Consider the following 18304-nt stretch of genomic DNA (forward strand, 5'->3'; position numbering starts at 1 on the left):
ACAGAGGAGATCCTGCATCTACGCCGTACCCACGGGGAAGAGGAGGCTTTCGACGAATACAAGCGTGGGAGTTCAGGGGTAAGCGAGTCTCTGGACGTGCATACGGGCTGCTGAGCGGTGCGATAGGTAGGGAACCCAGAAAGAATAAAGTGAAATGTAGTATAACAGAAACATAGCACGACCACCAACAATCTATACACTAGGGAACCTGGAGGCCCGAGGCTTCATCTTCCCTGCCCTTCCTCCCGCCTCTTGCCCGAGTCTGTGTGATTCCATCCAGTAGTGCGTAGCCCGACCGGATCCTGAGGCCGCTGACCGGCGATTGCCTAGGCGTTCCCGGTGATACCTGTCGGCGTTCCCTCCGCATGATCCCATCCCGTAGTTTGTGACCCCGCAGGGTCCCGAGGCCGCTATCCGACGATCGTCTAAGCGCCCCCGGTGACTCCTGTTGGTGTCTCGCCTGATCCCCGTAGTTCCCTGGGTCCCGAAGGGGCTGTCCGGCGATTGCCTAAACCCTCTCGGCGATACCTGCCCTGTATGATAAAGACTTTCGCAGTAATGTTTAGCCCGATAGTGTCCCGTGAGTGCTATCCGGCGATTGCCTAAGCGCTCTCGGCGATACGCGTCGGTATTCTCGTACTCGTAGTAATTCTTAGTTCGGCGGTGTCCCGTAAGTGCTATCCGGCGATTGCCTAGGCACTCTCGGCGATGCTTGCCGGTATCCCCGACCCTCGTAGTAATTCTTAGTTCGACAGCGTCCCGTAAGTGCTATCCGGCGATTGCCTAGGCATTCTCGGCGATGCCTGTCGATATCCCCGACCCCCGTAGTAATTCTTAGTTCGGCGGTGTCCCGTAAGTGCTATCCGGCGATTGCCTAGGCACTCTCGGCGATGCCTGTCGATATCCCTGACCCCCGTAGTAATTCTTAGTTCGACAGTCTCTTGTAAGTGCTATCCGGCGATTGCCTAGGCACTCTCGGTGATGCTCGTTGATATCCCAGACCCTCGTAGTAATTCTTAGGCCGACAGGGTCCCGTAAGTACCGTCCGGCGATAGCCTAGGTACTCTCGGCGATACTTGTCGGTATTTCCGCATAGCAAAGTTCCCCTTTCCGCGTCGTAGTAATTCTTAGGCCGACAGGGTCCCGTAAGTACCGTCCGGCGATAGCCTAGGTACTCTCGGCGATACTTGTCGGTATTCCCGCATAGCAAAGTTCCCCTTTCCGCGTCGTAGTAATTCTTAGGCCGACAGGGTCCCGTAAGTACCGTCCGGCGATAGCCTTGGTACTCTCGGCAAGACTTGTCGGTATTCCCGCATAGCAAAGTTCCCCTTTCCGCGTCGTAGTAATTCTAAGGCCGACAGGGTCCCGTAAGTACCGTCCGGCGATAGCCTATGTACTCTCGGCGATACTTTTCGGTATTCCCGCATAGCATAGTCCCCCTTTCCGCTTCGTAGTAACTCTCAGGCGATAGCCTAGGTACTCTCGGCGACACCTGTCGGTATTATCGCATAGTAAAGACCTCCGTATTGATTCTGAGTTCGGTGGGGCCCTGAAGGCGCTATTCGGCGATAACCGGAGTGTTCGCGGTGAAACCAACTGCCCCGTCCATGCTACGATCGCTCCCGTCCGCGGGACTGCGGCCCCGTCCCCCATCGTCGGTCCGAAATACGGAGTCCCGGCAAATTGTAAATATTGCTGTAATTTCGACCCTGGAGTAGACTGAGATATGTACCCCAGCCCAGGATCGCTTCCTTACAGATGGCGCCCGAGCAGGGACTCCGGGATTCCGTTATGTTTTGGGGCGCTAAGTGGAACAGTCGATCAGAAAAACGTGTAGCAGGGGGAATCGGGACTGTACCATGCGCAAGCACGGCCAGTCGGAATCATTAGGACAAGAATAGCTGTATATCTCTGTAAAACCGCACGTGAGGCCGCCCATCATTCACGTACAGCCGAGGCTGGCTTCCCTAACCTCCGGGAAGCAATAGCGTCAGCACGTGAGGAGGAGAGCGCCGCGGCGAGGCGGCAGAGAAAGAGAACCGAGCCGAAGCTGAGCAGAAATCGCTAGAGAGAGAGCGACACGTACGCGGCGAGCAGCGAGTTGTGAGCGGTAGAGGTCGAGCGAGCGTCGGAATCCTCCCGAAGACCAACCAGCCCGGCTAGATATTTCGTACTCAGATCCAGAAGACGATAGTCAACGCCCGGCCCTCAGCGAGAATAGTCAACGCCCGGTCTTCAGAGCAGTCAGTCAACGCCCGGTCTTCAGCGCGATCATTTAATGCCCGGCCTACAAAACGATAGCCGAGAGTAAACGCCCAGCCTTCAAAGTGATCAGTCAGCGTTCAGCCATCAACACGGGACGAGATACAACGCTTAAATCAACGAACCCAGCACGACCAGGACCACAAGGACAATCCCCAGGACGACGACAGCAAGGACTATCGACCGGCCTTGCCAGGATCAACAGTCAGGACAATTCCAAGGAAAACGATAGCAAGGACTATCGACCAGGACCCCAAGCAGCAAGGACGCCAAGGACGCCTCCACTGGACAACCGTGTTAACCCAAGGACTCCGGTATTCAGTGCGTTACCTAAGAAAAGATTCTACCGGAGGGTCAATACGTGATACTACCGTCGGAAACGCGAAAGACCTCGAAGTGCCAGTTCGACCACCGTGTTTCGACATGGGAGTACAGTGGATTTCGTATCGGCGCAAGGACGAATTGCAGGCCATCGCCGCCGAATTCGGCCTCGGCCTGTCCACCGGGACAGTGGACGAACTACGCAGCCGGATCTCGGCCTTTATTTCGCGCGGTGAGCATCCAACTGCCATCGAAAAACGGATCAAAGAGCTCGGAATGGTCTTCGACAGCGCGCCCAGCCCGAGAAGCCCGAGGAACACGTCCCCGTCGCCGGGACCGAGTCAGCGAGAGCGAAAGGAAGGGATCTGTGCGGAGCAGCCTCTATCTATCATAATTCCCGAGTTCCCACGTGCAGCTCACGGCGACTCTGGCCGGCTTGAAACCACGACTGCCCGGCGACATGGTGACAATCACCACCAGCACCGCTTCCCCGAGGAAGCCGGAACTTCGCGACCCGGAAGGGAAGAAATTTCCTGCGCCGCCCTGGCCGATAAACTGCGCAATTGGGGTCTGAAGTTCGACGGACACTCGGATGCGCTGGCTTTCATCGAACGGTTGGAAGAAAGGGTCGACTCATATGGCGGAAGCCCAGCACAACTGCCGCGAGCCATCTCCGGGCTACTAACTGGCAAGGCAGAAGGATGGCTTAGGACGTTCCAGATGCAAGGCAAGCCAAGTTCCGGACCAAGTTCCGGAAGGAGTTCTTGGAGTTCTTCCTACCCCCGCGATACTTTCAGCGCTTGGAAGATACGATCCGCTCCCGTCGCCAACGACCCCGAGAAGCCTTTCAGGACTACTTGATCGACCTCCGACTCATGAAGCAACGAGCTCAGTATACTCCAGACAGGGAGCTGGACAGGATCTACGAGAACCTTCGGCCGGAATACCAACTGTTCACCCGTAGACATGAGTTCGAGACGTTGCGAGAACTGACCCAATTGATAGTAGCGTACGAGACAACGCGGGACCGCGAACAAACCCACCCAGCTAACGACCGCCCAAATACGAAAGCCAGAACGCCAGTCGAAGGCTCTTGAAAGCAGAAGAGAACTACTCAGCCACGGAAAAGGAGTGCTTAGCCATCGTCTGGGCCATCAGGAAATTACGATGCTACCTGGAGGGCTACCACTCCGACGTCATCACCGACCATCTCGCCTTGAAGTGGTTAAACTCGATCAATAATCCAACCGGTCGCATCGCCCGTTGGGCGCTGGAACTCCAACAGTATCGATTTGACGTGCTTTACCGACGCGGAAGCCAAAACATCGTAGCAGACGCTCTTTCCCGGCAACCTATCGACCCCATACAGCGAGCCCTAGAAGACCTGCCCACCTGCCCCTGGATACAAAGGTTGCTCAAACGTATCCAGTCACGACCTGAGGAATGCAGAGAATTTATAATCGAGAACGGACAGATCTACCGGCAGCCTGGACACCGACCAATCGAGGAAGAATCTCACCAGTGGAAGTTATGCGTCACCAGTGGCCATCGTAGACGAGTGTTAGAAGAATGCCACGTGGGGGGGCCACGAAGGCTACATGACATTAATTTTATATATTATACGGCCCGAGGGGTCTCTAAGCCCCAGGTAGCTTATTATCTTATTTGAGGGGGGGGACAAGTCGCGATCACGGCGGACGCCACTGGCTTTTCAGAACCAAAACCCAACAACAACGACGCAGCAGCAGCCAAAACGAGAGAGGAATACACCGAGGACCGAAAACCAACGGCATCGACGCAGCAACGGCGTGAATACACCGAGAAAGCATAAAACCAAAGACAATACCAAGATGTCGCATGAGCGACCAAAAAGCTGTTCTATGGCGGGGCCTAACATTAGGACCCCAAAGGCACGAGGGAGCGCGCGGGGTTTCAATTCCCTTTTCGCCTGTACTTCGTCTCTACCGCGACCCCGCTGCCCATCGGTTTCGTCTGTTCGGCAATGCCTTCACCGTCGAAGCGGTGGTCGCGGATCGCCGATGTCATTGGAGCGGCACAGTGGGACCTTTGGCCGTCTCAGCTTGCTAAATTAGTTCATCAATAAATATTTACACACTGAAAAAATGTTAAACTTTGAGTGCTTATATCTCCTAAACTAAAACTATCTTGAAAATTCGATTGGAAAATTCTCTATTAGATGCGTACATTAAATTTATCTAAAGCACTCATACAATTTTTGGACTATTTCGGCTGAGTCCCCACTGTGCCGCGCCAAAGACATCAGCGACCACGCTGCCCTACGGTTTCGGCACGCAGCACTGACATGCTTTCAGTGCGCTTGTGTGTGAAGCTAAAAGCCGTATATGCTGCGGGCGAAACCGGTTTATGGCCGTGCCGACCTAGGACATACACACATATACACAACTACAAGCATATTTCTGGGTTGGCTCGAGCATGATGCAATTATACAAGGTGGTCTCGTCGGCAAAAGTTAGTCCCTTAACGTATGCTAGCAATAAGTGCGAGTGAAGGGCACATAGTATAGTGAGTGTGAGTGAGACGGTATATGTTGATGTTGATTAACCCTTAACAGGCCCGTGGGTTTTAAAATTTTAAAATAAAATGATTTTACTGATATATTAATAGTTAAATTTTATGCAGCCATTAATAATTTTTCTTCAACATTTTTAGTTATATTAAAATGTTCTTTTACATAATATATAAAGATTACTTCTAATTCTGTGGTATTTTTTTTATATGCTTTTTTATAATTTTGTTGTTGTCGGGACATAAGGGTTAAGAATATATCAAAAAATTCGTCCGTGAACAACCTTCATCATCAACAAGCAAGCATGCACTGACGATAAGGGACAACACGAACGAACTTCGGCTCCCGACGAGACCACCTTGTATAATTGCATCATGGGCTCGAGCTCGTGCTGACCGAGGCATTGACGAAGCCGAGTAGCACTTCGGAGGCGAAGGTAGCGTAAAAGAGAATTGAAGTACTATCCCCGCGCGCCCGTACCATGAAGCGTCAAACGAAAATTGAACGAGGGGGAACGTTGTGAGTTGCTGCGGACACCGCAACTCTACAGTTATACCCGATACTTAGTCAGTATGTCTCTCCTCCGGCAGACGCCGCTAATATTAAACGACACGACAAAGAGTGCGTGCGAGAGAGACAGAAAATCAGTAGCCACTGCAAATTGATTTGTTCCTTTTGGCTACAAAAATGATCCGATCTGATCCAGATTCAGCAATCTGATAGATATGGTCATTATCTATGATTCTGCGTTTTTAGTTTTCTCGAATGTGCAATATTGTGGATGGAACAGATTTTCGTCCTTTGTGGGGGCGGAAGGGGGTGGGGCGAAATTCTGAGATATACGTTTTATAGTGAGATCTAACAGAAGTGCGGATACCAAATTTGGTTACTCTAGCCTTAATAGTTTCTGAGATTTGTGGATGCCCCAGATTTTCGTCCTTTGCGTGGGCGGAAGGGGGTGTGGCGAAATTTGGACACGAAGCGGTCAAGGTCCAATATCACAGGTGTGTGGATACCAAATTTGCTTGCTCTGGCTCTTATAGGTTCTGAGATCCTTGAACTCATATTTTGCAATTGGCAAAACCGACCATGAAACCTGTTTGTTAGAGAGAGACAGAGCGAGAAAGAATGAAATTGTTTTCTTGATTCTGGCTAAAATCATTATACGATCTGGTTCAGATTTTGCACTGTAGAAGATATGGTCATCCTCACCGATTCTGCGTTTTTGGTTATATGGTATCTTTAAAAATGTGGATGCCACAGATTTTCGTCCTTTGTGGGGGCGGAAGTGGGCGGGGCGAAGTTTTGAAATATTTTTGTAGCAGTGACATATCACAGAAGTCTGGATCCACAATATCGTTGCTCTAGCTCTTATAGTCTTTGAGCACTAGGCGCTGAAGGGGACGGACGGACGGACGGACGGACAGACGGACAGACAGACAGGGCTCAATCGACTCGGCTATTGATGCTGATCAAGAATATATATACTTTATGGGGTCGGAAACGATTCCTTCTGGACGTTACACACATCCACTTTTACCACAAATCTAATATACCCCAATACTCATTTTGAGTATCGGGTATAGGTTAGGTTAGGTTAAGGCGGTAGCCGGAAGGGGGGGGATAAGAGCCTCCCGCCCCCAAGCTCACTTGGACCTATAAAAGGTCCGTTGTGTTGCCGCATGGGCATGTGCCCCTTCGCGTTGCCCGAACCGTGAGAGCATACTACTGCAGGTTAAGGGCAGTCCCATCCGGTGGCTTGGATGTATTTGGACAAGGTCCCTGGTTTGATTACGGACAGGTCCGAAATGTCCGTGAGGAAAGCGGCCCCGAGAATACGAAGACGACGATTTCCAAGGGCTGGGCAGTGGCAGAAGAAGTGGGGGACCGATTCCTCCTCCTCCTCGTCGCGACAACTCCTGCAGAAGTCGTTATGAGGGATTGACAGTCTAGACGCGTGAGTGCCGATCTGCCAGTGTCCCGTAATGGCTCTAGTAACTGCAGAGCACTGTGCTCTGCTGAGTTTATACAGCTCTGCTGAGCGCTTCTTCGATCGATATGGCCATATCAATCTTGAGACTTTACAGGAAACGGTTTGCTGCCATCTCCTATTGGCATTTTGCTCGAACAATTCGTGCGTTAGGAGCCTGCAGGTAGCCAAGGGCATCGCTACTTGCTCCCTCTCCGGTAGGAGAGGAATCGTAGTACCCTGCCTGGCTAGCTCGTCGGCGGCGTCATTCCCCTCGATGTCCCTGTGGCCGGGGACCCATATAAGGAAGAGATCTAACTGCTCTGCGATCTCGTGCAGAGACCTGCGGCAGTCATTTACAGTCGCTGAGTTCGACGATATTGAGCCTAGAGCTTTGATAGCTGCTTGGCTGTCCGAGAAGACGCACACTAAGTGCGTATCTAGAAGTAATTTGGAGACAATCGAAATGGTCTCCTTGATGGCTTCAACCTCCGCTTGGAACACACTACAGTGATCCGGGAGCCTGAAGCAATGACTGATGTTCAGCTCGCTGCAGTAGACTCCGCCTCCCACGCGGCCGTCTAGCTTTGAGCCATCAGTGTAGAAGTGGACCGCATTTGCAGGTCCTGGTTCGCCCATCTCCCAGTCCTCCCTAGATGGGATTGATACCTGGAAGGGCGTCGAGAGGTGATCACTGGGGATACAGTAATCTGTCCTCTCTGGTAATTGCGGGAGTCTCATCAGGATTCCCGAGTGCCCAACCGCGGATGCTTTCCACAGTCTGGCTTCTCTCATTCTGAGGGCGGAAAGTGTTGCCACCTTCTTTCCCATGAGATCCACAGGGAGGAGGTCCAGCACAGTATCCAGGGCTTCCCCTGGAGTAGTGCGTAGCCCGCCAGTTATGCATAGCTCTGCCATGCGTTGAACTCTGCTGAGTTTATTGAGGCATGTCCTTCTGTCCAAGGCTGGCCACCATACCACCACTCCATAGAGCATGATTGGTCGTATGATGGCGGTGTAGAGCCACCGAACTATATAGGGGGTCATTCCCCATTTTAGTCCGATGGCTTTCCTGCAGGTATAGAGGGCCACTGTGGCCTTCTTTACTCTATCCTCTATGCTCAATTTCCAATCGAGCTTTCTATCGAGGATTAGGCCAAGATACTTGGCGTTGTTGCTGAAGACTAGCGTTTCCCCACATAGTCTTGGGGGAATCAGTACCGGAACTTTGTACTTCCTAGTGAAAAGCACCAGTTCCGTTTTAGACGGGTTGACGCCTAACCCGCATTTGTCTGCCCATTTCGACATTTTCGTGAGAGTAGTTGTCATGCACTCACACAATGTCTGCGGAAATTTTCCGGAGAATGCTATGGCAACATCGTCCGCGTACGCCACCACACGGCAGCCACCCCCTCTATCTCCCGCAGCAGTGTGTTCACTGCCACGTTCCATAGGAGGGGCGAGAGGACTCCGCCCTGCGGTGTGCCTCTGCTGACAAATCTGGTACACGTTGACGTCCCCAGTGATGCCTCAACCGTCCTGCATTGTAGCATCTGATCGATCAGGCTCACCGTCCTGGAGTCAACGCCCAGATCCGTCAGTGCGCCCGTGATGGCGGTCGGAAGGATGTTGTTAAAGGCGCCTTCTATGTCGAGGAAGGCTACTAGGGTGTACTCCTTAAAATTAAGGGATGCTTCGATGATCGATGTGATCGAGTGTAGGGCCGTTTCGGTGGATCTTCCCTTCCGATAGGCATGCTGGGAGTCTGAGATCAGACTGGACGGAATGCACGCCGTTAGATGCAGCCCCAGGAGCCGCTCCATCGCCTTTAGAAGAAAAGACGATAGACTTATGGGTCTGAAATCTTTTGGGGCAGTGTGCGAGGGCTTGCCTGCCTTGGGTATGAATACGACTTTGGTCTGAAGCCAGGTGTCAGGAATGCACCCGTGGGAGAAGATTCCCTCGTAAATTATTTTGAGCCAGTTAATGGCTTTATGTCCCGCGTGAATCAGTTGGGCAGGGAAAATGCCGTCTGGCCCCGCGGACTTGTAGGGTTTAAAGCTTCTGATCGCCCAGGAAATGTTTTCCTGGCTTAGCAGTCCCAAGATGGCATTTGAGGCGACAGAAGGAGGCGCGAGGTAGTTGGGTCTGTTTTCATCGCAGCCAGGGAAGTGGGTATTTAGGAGAAGATTTAGCGACTCCTCGCTGGACGTAGTCCACGACTGGTCGGTGTTCTTCAAGTAGCCCAGGGTGGGTGTTGTCTTCGAGAGAACTCTGCGCAAGCGTGAGGCTTCTGAGTTACTCTCGATTTCGCTGCAGAACTTACGCCAGGAGGCGCGTTTGGCTTTTCTAAGTTCTTTGTTGTAGGTTGACAGACTGGCCTTGTATTCGGCCCAGTTTTGCTCAACGTTTTCAGCCTTAGCTTTATTGAAGAGTCTCCGGGAGGCTTTCCGGAGTTCACCCAGTTTCGGATTCCACCATTCAGGTTTCTTCCGGCCTCTGTTCTTGCCAGAGGGGCATGCTTTGTCGAGCGCCTTATTGCAGGCGTCGGTAAAGATCTTAAGAAGACGAGTCGTGGCCTCCGTGGAGAACTCCTCCTCAGATGGGGGCTCAGGGAGAACACGACAGAGGTAATCAGAGTACCGAGTCCAGTTTGTCCGCCTGATGTTTCGGAATCGGACTGGCTTCGGTACTGAGAAGGAGAAGACAGTTTCCACGTACCTGTGGTCCGAGAAGGAGTGCTCTTCCAGGACCCTCCAGGATACAATGTTACGCTGTATCTCATGAGAGGCAAGCGTGAGGTCCAGGACCTCCTTGCGGTTTTTAATGATAAAGGTGGGATCACTACCCCGGTTTAGTAAGACCATCTGAGTGGTCAGTAAGTAACTGAAAAGGTACTCACCCCTTTCGTTTGTGTCAGTGCTTCCCCACTGACAGTGATGTGCATTGGCATCGCACCCCACAATTAGGCCGATGTCCTTGGCCGAGCAGTCTGCGATTAGAGCCCGGAGAGGCGCGTGTGGAGGGGGGTCTGGTTGTTCATGCCCCATGTATGCGGAGCAGATCCTCAGTGAGCGCTCCTGGCCTTCGAGGCTCACTGCGGTGTGGTCTTCATTGCTGAAATTTGGGAGCAAAAATAGGTGCAACTCTCTTTTTGCAAGAATGCAGGTACGAATTTTACCTGCGGTTTCAGCTACATATAGCTTGTAGTCAGAAGTCCTCAGACCGGAGACCCTGTTTCCGAGGATCCAGGGCTCCTGAATGAGGACTATGTCGGCTCCATCATTGGCCAGGTGGAGCAGTAGAGCAGCGCATGCTGCCTTACAATGGTGGAGGTTTATCTGCAGGAGCGTCAACGACATTCCTGAGGCTCGCCTCCACCATTGTTACTTCTAGATCGCTGTCAGGGGACTCCGGCTCCTCCCCGACAACGATGTGGCTGAGACCTCTGGCTAGGTCGCTCTCGTCGAACGCGTAGTCGTCCAAGATATCGTCCGACATCATGGACGCCGCATCCGACGCCGGGTTGTCTTCCTCGCACGAGGCCCTCTCTTTCGGGATCTCCGGCAGCTCCGGGTCTGGCTCGACCTCCACTTGCCTGCCCTTGCGATCGGACTTGTAAGTGGATATGGTGACCTTCTTGTAGCCATAATCCACTACACCGTCCGACTTTGCGAGGAGATCAATGGATTCCTCATTTAGGACGAGGATAACCTGGCGCCTCTGCCCTTGGATATCCTCCACCTTTGCCACCTTCCAATCGGCTGTAGGAAGGTGGGGGTTGCAGACCTGCAGTAACCTGAGGATCTTCTCAGGCTCTGCAGGCTTAGCCGAGACCCACGCTCTGGCTCTCGGGCGACTAGGGACATCTTCCCACTTCACGGCCTCCAGTTTCGCCCCTGGATAGACCTCTTTTAGGGCCGCCACCGCCTTCATGTAGAGGGCCGCAGAGCGAGCGTCTTGGCAGGCGATGGCTTTCACCTTGCCTTGATGCCACCCTGCGTCCTCACACTTTGGCGGTGGTCCGCCGTTCTCCTCCAGTTCCAGTAGGAACCGGTCCTGGAGCTCGTTCTCCACCAGGTGCCACTTATCGCGAGGGACATGGCCGTCCTCGGCGCCCCTGTCCAGGACACCGATCAGGGTCCTGCCCCTCGCCACCTCAGCGAACGACCGGTTCGTGAGGTGGGTCTTCACCCGCTTGGCTTGCTGGGCTTGGCCTGGCTGATTTGCGGGGTCCTCCGCTGAGCGTTGCCGCTTGTTGGCGGCCTTGGCTGCGCCCTTTCCGGCTTTGGCTGGCTGGAACAGTGGAAGGATTGAGCAGGCCCACAGCCTCTGCTCCTTTCCTTCGGCTGACGCCTTGAAGTTCGGGTCTTCGTTGGACAGGATGAAAGCCGCTCGTCTCCTGTCCTGGTACGACGGCTTTCCACCCCGTGGTGCAGAGACGCTGCCCGCCGGGGCTCCCATGGGTTCTTCGGTCCCGGTGCGCTCACCAGCCGCGATTACGCTCTGCTTGGCAGCCACCCCGGTATCCGCTTCGCCCTTGGAGCCACCCGACTTGGAAGGACCCGATTGGCTTTTCGGGCCCCCCCTCACTGCGGCTGCTGCCTGAAGACGGTGGACCGACTCAGTCTCCTTCCCCGTCTTCTTTGGACCCGGTTTCCCAGGCGCTGGTGCAGAGGGATTAGCTTGTCCCTCCGGTACTTTAAGAGGAGTACCGAGCTCCTTTGCGGCTTTGTTGGTTTTTATTTGTTTATTATTTGGCATAGTAGTTCCCACGAGTAGGCGGGAAGGGGATGGTCACCCGAGGCATAGCCCGCTTGCCCCGGGAAGCCTGATTTAAACTGGAGGTCGGCAGGTATCCAGAGTCCGCATATTAGCGACCGGGCACCCCCCCGGCCATGCATCCCTCGGCATATAACAGTGTCACCTTGGATTGGGGGAATTTCACTGAGAGTTTTATTCTCTCCGCGCGACTACCATTCGCCAGCATCATAGCAGAGACATGACCGTGCTAGGACCTGTTTCCAGCCGCCCTCACGGGGAGAGTATAGTCGCACTTCCACCGGTGTGCACAGTTACGGCGGGTGACGGTTCGCTCGCAACCCTCTGTGTCCTAGGGGGGGGGTGTGAGACGCAGACCGCACCGGGTATTACTAACCGGAGCGGCTGCGCCTCAGTTCCGAGTTCACAGTTGTGCGAGCCGACCCGTCATCCGTTTGTCCCCCTGTAGCACCCGATGGCTGACGGCCAGTATCGGGTATAAAAAGCATTTGTTCCTCATGCGACATCTTGGTATTGTATAGTCTTTGATAAAACCCAACGACAACGACGCAGCAGCAGCCAAAGAGGGAAAGGGATACACCAAGAATCGAAATCCAACGGCACCGACACAGCAACGGCGAGGAATACACCAAGAACCGAAACCTAACGGCACCGACGCCAAAACGGGGAGGAATACACCAGGAAACAAAACCCGACAACAACAACGCAGCGGAAGCCAAAGAGAGAGAGAGAAATACACCAAGAGCCGAAACGGTAGCCAACAGCATCAATTCAACGACGGCCGAAGACGAGAAGCGCTGAAAAGATAAACCGCCAGCGTCGACGCAGCAACGAAGCGCTGGAACAGTAAGCCCACAGCAGCAACGGCAGAAGAGAGACGCGGAAAACTAAAGCGAAGTAACGACGCGCCAGCGTCAGAGACAGAGAGACGAAAGTCACCGGCGCAGCGTAGACGCCGAACGACGGCGCCGGCCCTCTGCCGCAACGGAAGATGACGACGCTAGCCGCCCACGCTGACGCTGGATCGGAGAGCCAGCAGAACGCCGGCTCTGAGCTGGGAAAACGTGAAAGAAGAAAGATTCGTTTGGAAGCAGTCGTAGGAGTCGGACGTGTTTGCGGATAAAATTCGAGTGGCGTACGAAAAGTAAGACACGTGGCGGGCCAGATCCACGCCAACGCGATCAGTGACACAGAGGAGATCCTGCATCTACGCCGTACCCACGGGGAAGAGGAGGCTTTCGACGAATACAAGCGTGGGAGCTCAGGGGTAAGCGAGTCTCTGGACGTGCATACGGGCTGCTGAGCGGTGCGATAGGTAGGGAACCCAGAAAGAATAAAGTGAAATGTAGTATAACAGAAACATAGCACGACCACCAACAATCTATACACTAGGGAACCAGGAGGCCCGAGGCTTCATCTTCCCTGCCCTTCCTCCCGCCTCTTGCCCGAGTCTGTGTGATTCCATCCAGTAGTTCGTAGCCTGACCGGATCCTGAGGCCGCTGTCCGGCGATTGCCTAGGCGTTCCCGGTGATACCTGTCGGCGTTCCCTCCGCATGATCCCATCCCGTAGTTTGTGACCCCGCAGGGTCCCGAGGCCGCTATCCGACGATCGTCTAAGCGCCCCCGGTGACTCCTGTTGGTGTCTCGCCTGATCCCCGTAGTTCCCTGGGTCCCGAAGGGGCTGTCCGGCGATTGCCTAAACCCTCTCGGCGATACCTGCCCTGTATGATAAAGACTTTCGCAGTAATGTTTAGCCCGATAGTGTCCCGTGAGTGCTATCCGGCGATTGCCTAAGCGCTCTCGGCGATACGCATCGGTATTCTCGTACTCGTAGTAATTCTTAGTTCGGCGGTGTCCCGTAAGTGCTATCCGGCGATTGCCTAGGCACTCTCGGCGATGCTTCCCGGTATCCCCGACCCTCGTAGTAATTCTTAGTTCGGCGAATGCCTAGGCACTCTCGGCGATGCCTGTCGATATCCCTGACCCTCGTAGTAATTCTTAGGCCGACAGGGTCCCGTAAGTACCGTCCGGCGATAGCCTAGGTACTCTCGGCGATACTTGTCGGTATTTCCGCATAGCAAAGTTCCCCTTTCCGCGTCGTAGTAATTCTTAGGCCGACAAGGTCCCGTAAGTACCGTCCGGCGATAGCCTAGGTACTCTCGGCGATACTTGTCGGTATTCCCGCATAGCAAAGTTCCCCTTTCCGCGTCGTAGTAATTCTTAGGCCGACAGGGTCCCGTAAGTACCGTCCGGCGATAGCCTGCCTAGGTACTCTCGGCGATACTTGTCGGTATTTTTGCATAGCAAAGTTCCCCTTTCCGCGTCGTAGTAATTCTTAGGCCGACAGGGTCCCGTAAGTACCGTCCGGCGATAGCCTAGGTACTCTCGGCGATACTTGTCGGTATTCCCGCATAGCAAAGTTCCCCTTTCCGCGTCGTAGTAATTCTTAGGCCGACAGGGTCCCGTAAGTACCGTCCGGCGATAGACTAGGTACTCTCGGCGATACTTGTCGGTATTCCCGCATAGCATAGTCCCCCTTTCCGCTTCGTAGTAACTCTCAGGTCAGGTACTGTCCGCCGATAGCCTAGGTACTCTCGGCGACACCTGTCGGTATTATCGCATAGTAAAGACCTCCGTATTGATTTTGAATTCGGTGGGGCCCTGAAGGCGCTATTCGGCTATAACCGGAGTGTTCTCGGTGAAACCAACTGCCCCGTCCCATGCTACGATCGCTCCCGTCCGCGGGACTGCGGCCCCGTCCCCCATCGTCGGTCCGAAATACGGAGTCCCGGCAAATTATAAATATTGCTTTATTTCGACCCTGGAGTAGACTGAGATATGTACCCCAGCCCAGGATCGCTTCCTTACAAGGTTAATATTGGAAATCAACTTATCCTGCATATAAATAAAAAATTAGTTCATATTTACATCGATACAAATGATAGAAGTCCAACCTTTTGTGTGACCTCCACAGTAAGAAACGTTTCAGATATGTTGTAGCTCATTTCATAGATGGGCACGGCCTGGGATTGCATCATTCCAAACTGTACTGAGTATCCAATAGCATCAGTGGCGAGAAGAATTGCCGACAGCAGCAGCCACACGACTTTGTCCATGCCCGGAAACTGAACAAAACACTTCGCAAACAATTATCAGTTATTGCAATAGATGTTTTGACAAGAAAAGCAAACATTACGATAACAGGCTTCAGTTCAGATAATTTATTGAGTTATTAAAAAGAGGAGCGACTTTTCAGCCGATTTGCACTTTGCGTATAACCGATTTGCACTCATCGTTCCGGAACACACGATGATAGCTGGTGATCTTGCCCAGCGAGGAGATAAAGTTCTCATCGTGGGTGATGATGATTAGCATGAAGTTGGACTGCGTCTGACGCTCCTCCACAATGCAGTTGAGGGCATCGCACAGCGATGTGATGTTGATGCGATCCAGGTTCGTGGTTGGCTCGTCCTGAGCCAATACTCCACAATTACTGCTGAACGTCTCGGCTAGAGCCATCCGGATGATGAGAGGCCAGCACCCGTTGGCCGGCGCTGCAGCGCCCACGCATCTCGAACTCCGTGTTGTTCTTGGACTGGACCACGCGATAGTTGTAGGTTTTGCGGCGATCAGCAGATGCATCTGTGTTGAACTCGTCGGTCTTCACTTGTATGTAGTCGATGTCGTTTCCGCGATAGATCATACGCCAGTATTCCCGGATTAGTCGGTTGATTTTCTCCATCTTCTCCGCATGGAACTGTATGAGGGCCCATTCCAAGGCAAATCGAAGCTGGGCCAAGTCATCAATACTGTGACGTGTGACAACCATCTCGTAGTTGCCTTTTCTGAAATTCTTAACCGCCTCCCTGAATCGGGGTTCATCGATCTCCCGCTGCAGTCTCTCCACCTGACTGCGAATCTCGCCCAGCTGGCCCAGCAGCACTCCCTTGCGCACTGTGCCAGCTTCCCGTCTCTTGGTTAAATCCATCCCTGCTGACGTTGCGCAAGTCCAAATTGCCCAACTTTTTGGCCAGATTCTCACAGGTTTTTCTCAGCTCTGTTTCGTTATCCTGCAGCTGCTTGAGCTCGCGATTGTCTTTCAGGTCGCGCTCAACGGTCTGCTGATTAAGACACTCGGTGTTTACGCTTTCCACGGTTTTCGATTTTATTTCGGCTTGCGCTTTATCTCATACGATTGTTCCTTGAGCTTTTGGGCATTGGCTTGCTCGTTTAGATCTTGGATCTCGCGACGCACCTTGTCGTAGGCACCTTGCAGGGAGCGGCGATAATTGCTGGCGATGGGCTCCTTGAAGAACTTTCCAAAATTATCCGAGTGCCGACTGCGCACGCGATGGATCTCCTGGTTCTTCTTCTCCAGCTCCTTTTTCTTGAGATTCATTTCGGCCACCAGCTTGGCCATGGACCCCAGGAACGTCAGTTTCTCATCCAGTTTTTTGAAGAGAGCCTGTTTTTGGGCTATGTTAGCCTTTTTACCGGCTATGATTTCCCGGAAATTCTCCTGATTGAAGTTTTTCGATGTGCGCTCATAAATGGCATCGGCGTCGGCTATCTGCTTCTCCAGCAGCTTCAGTTCCTGCATGGAGGTTTCAATTTGCTGAACCTTTACCTTCAGTGTCTCACTCTCCCGTTGGCTGGCCTCCTTTTGCTTTTCCTGCGCCGTTACGCCTTGTTCCGACCTGGTTAAATCAATGCGCAGTTCGTCGATCTTCACCTGCCTGGCCTTATCCGCGTTGTCGTTGTGCCCGGAGACTTCTGTGATCTCACAGTGCTTGCTCAAGATGACCCCTTCGATGTGCTGCAGTAAGTCAACCAGCTTCTCGGGCTCTGCCATCAGATCACCCGGTATGGGAATTTGCAACTCATGGCAAAGATCCTTGACCCGCTTTACCAACTGTGTCTTGCACGCCTGCTCGCTCTGGTGCCGCTGCTTGGCCAGGCAACATTTCTTGTCTTGCGCGGTCTGTGTCTGATGCGTTTCTGTGTGGGATTTTTTTAGCTTGGACAATTGTTCTTCCGTTTCGGAGCGTTTGTGTTTCATTTCGGACATTCGCTGATGAAAGTTGTCGATCTCTAGATCCAAATCAACCAAAGAACCCTCAAAGTGGGTCTTGATTTTCCTGGAAATGGCTGAAATTTGCTCCTTGCAGTTCTTATGCCTGTAAAAGAATCGTTGGATAGTTAGATTTCGGGAAAGAACAATCTGGAACGTACGTACTTGGTGTCCATTTCCACTTTTTGCGCCTGATGTTTTCCAATCTCATATTCAATGTCTCGGATTTCCTGCAGCCTAGACTCAATGGGTTTCATCTCCTCCTCGCATTCGCTGCACTGCGCTTTGATGGAATCACATTTTTTCTGAGCCTTCTGCAGGCCCAGCGTTTTTACTTCCATCTCTTGCTTAAAATACGCCACATGCTTCATTCCGGCCTCTGTTGTATTAATACATCGTTATGCTGGCTTAAAACGACAATTTTAGACACTCACCCATTACCTTGAGCTCATCCATGGCTTCCTTGCGCATCTTAATGATCTTATCCAGGGCTTTGTTGTACTCGGTAATGCCAAAGATAGCATCGAACTTCTCCTTTAATTTCTTGGCCTCGTCCAGCGGCCAACTGGAGTCCTCTTGGTGACAGAATAGGACGTTGTTTATGATAGCCTTCGACACGCCCATGAAGTCAGAGATGGCCAAATCAATGTCCACTGTGCAGCCGCTCAATGAGTCCTGGTTCTCACGTTTTGAATGCCCCGCATCAGTTATAAAGTTGATAGTGGAGTCCATAGTCTCAAACGAGACCTTGCCACGCTTGCTGGAGACTTTCATGGTGCGACAGATGGACACACGGGCACCGCGCTTGTCCCGAACCTGCATCTTGATTTGCGCCAAGGATTCATTCAGGCCAAAGATCTTTGGGTCGTGGACAAAGCTCTTCCCTCTGTCACTACCAGGCGGGGACTCTCCCGTCAGAGCATACTTGATGCAATCAATTACTGTGGTCTTTCCACAGCCATTCTCACACAGAATCAGGGTAACAGGCGACAAAAATGTAAGGCTCTGGAAACTCAGTTTATTAAGTTTATATATAGCTGAAGTTAAGCCACAGCTTACCTGAAGATCTTCTGCATTGGATCCAAAGCTACGCACACCCTGAATGGACAGTTTATCAATTGACGACATGTTTTCTTCCACTCACAAAATGCAAAAGTCGGATTCAAATGATTTTCCAGTTTCACAAGACGCAATTCTGCTGCCTGGCTGCCAGGGATGGAGTGATCAGAATCAACAGGCGTTTTTTCGATACAGATATCGATAATTTAATCGCATAATAAACTAACCATGAAATTGAACTAATTGTCTAAGAAACAACCCAGCTAGGATTCTTAAGTAGTAAGAAATACA

The 18304-nt window shown here is 52.5% G+C and overlaps 1 pseudogene; it reads right to left on the reverse strand.

Moving 5' to 3' along the window:
• Positions 1-15081: 15081 nt before the first annotated feature.
• Positions 15082-18205, reverse strand: LOC117192683 (annotated as a pseudogene).
• Between the last annotated feature and the right edge of the window lie 99 nt (positions 18206-18304).

This window comes from Drosophila miranda, assembly GCF_003369915.1.
Source record: "Drosophila miranda strain MSH22 chromosome Y unlocalized genomic scaffold, D.miranda_PacBio2.1 Contig_Y2_pilon, whole genome shotgun sequence".
Taxonomy (NCBI): Eukaryota; Metazoa; Arthropoda; class Insecta; order Diptera; family Drosophilidae; genus Drosophila; species Drosophila miranda.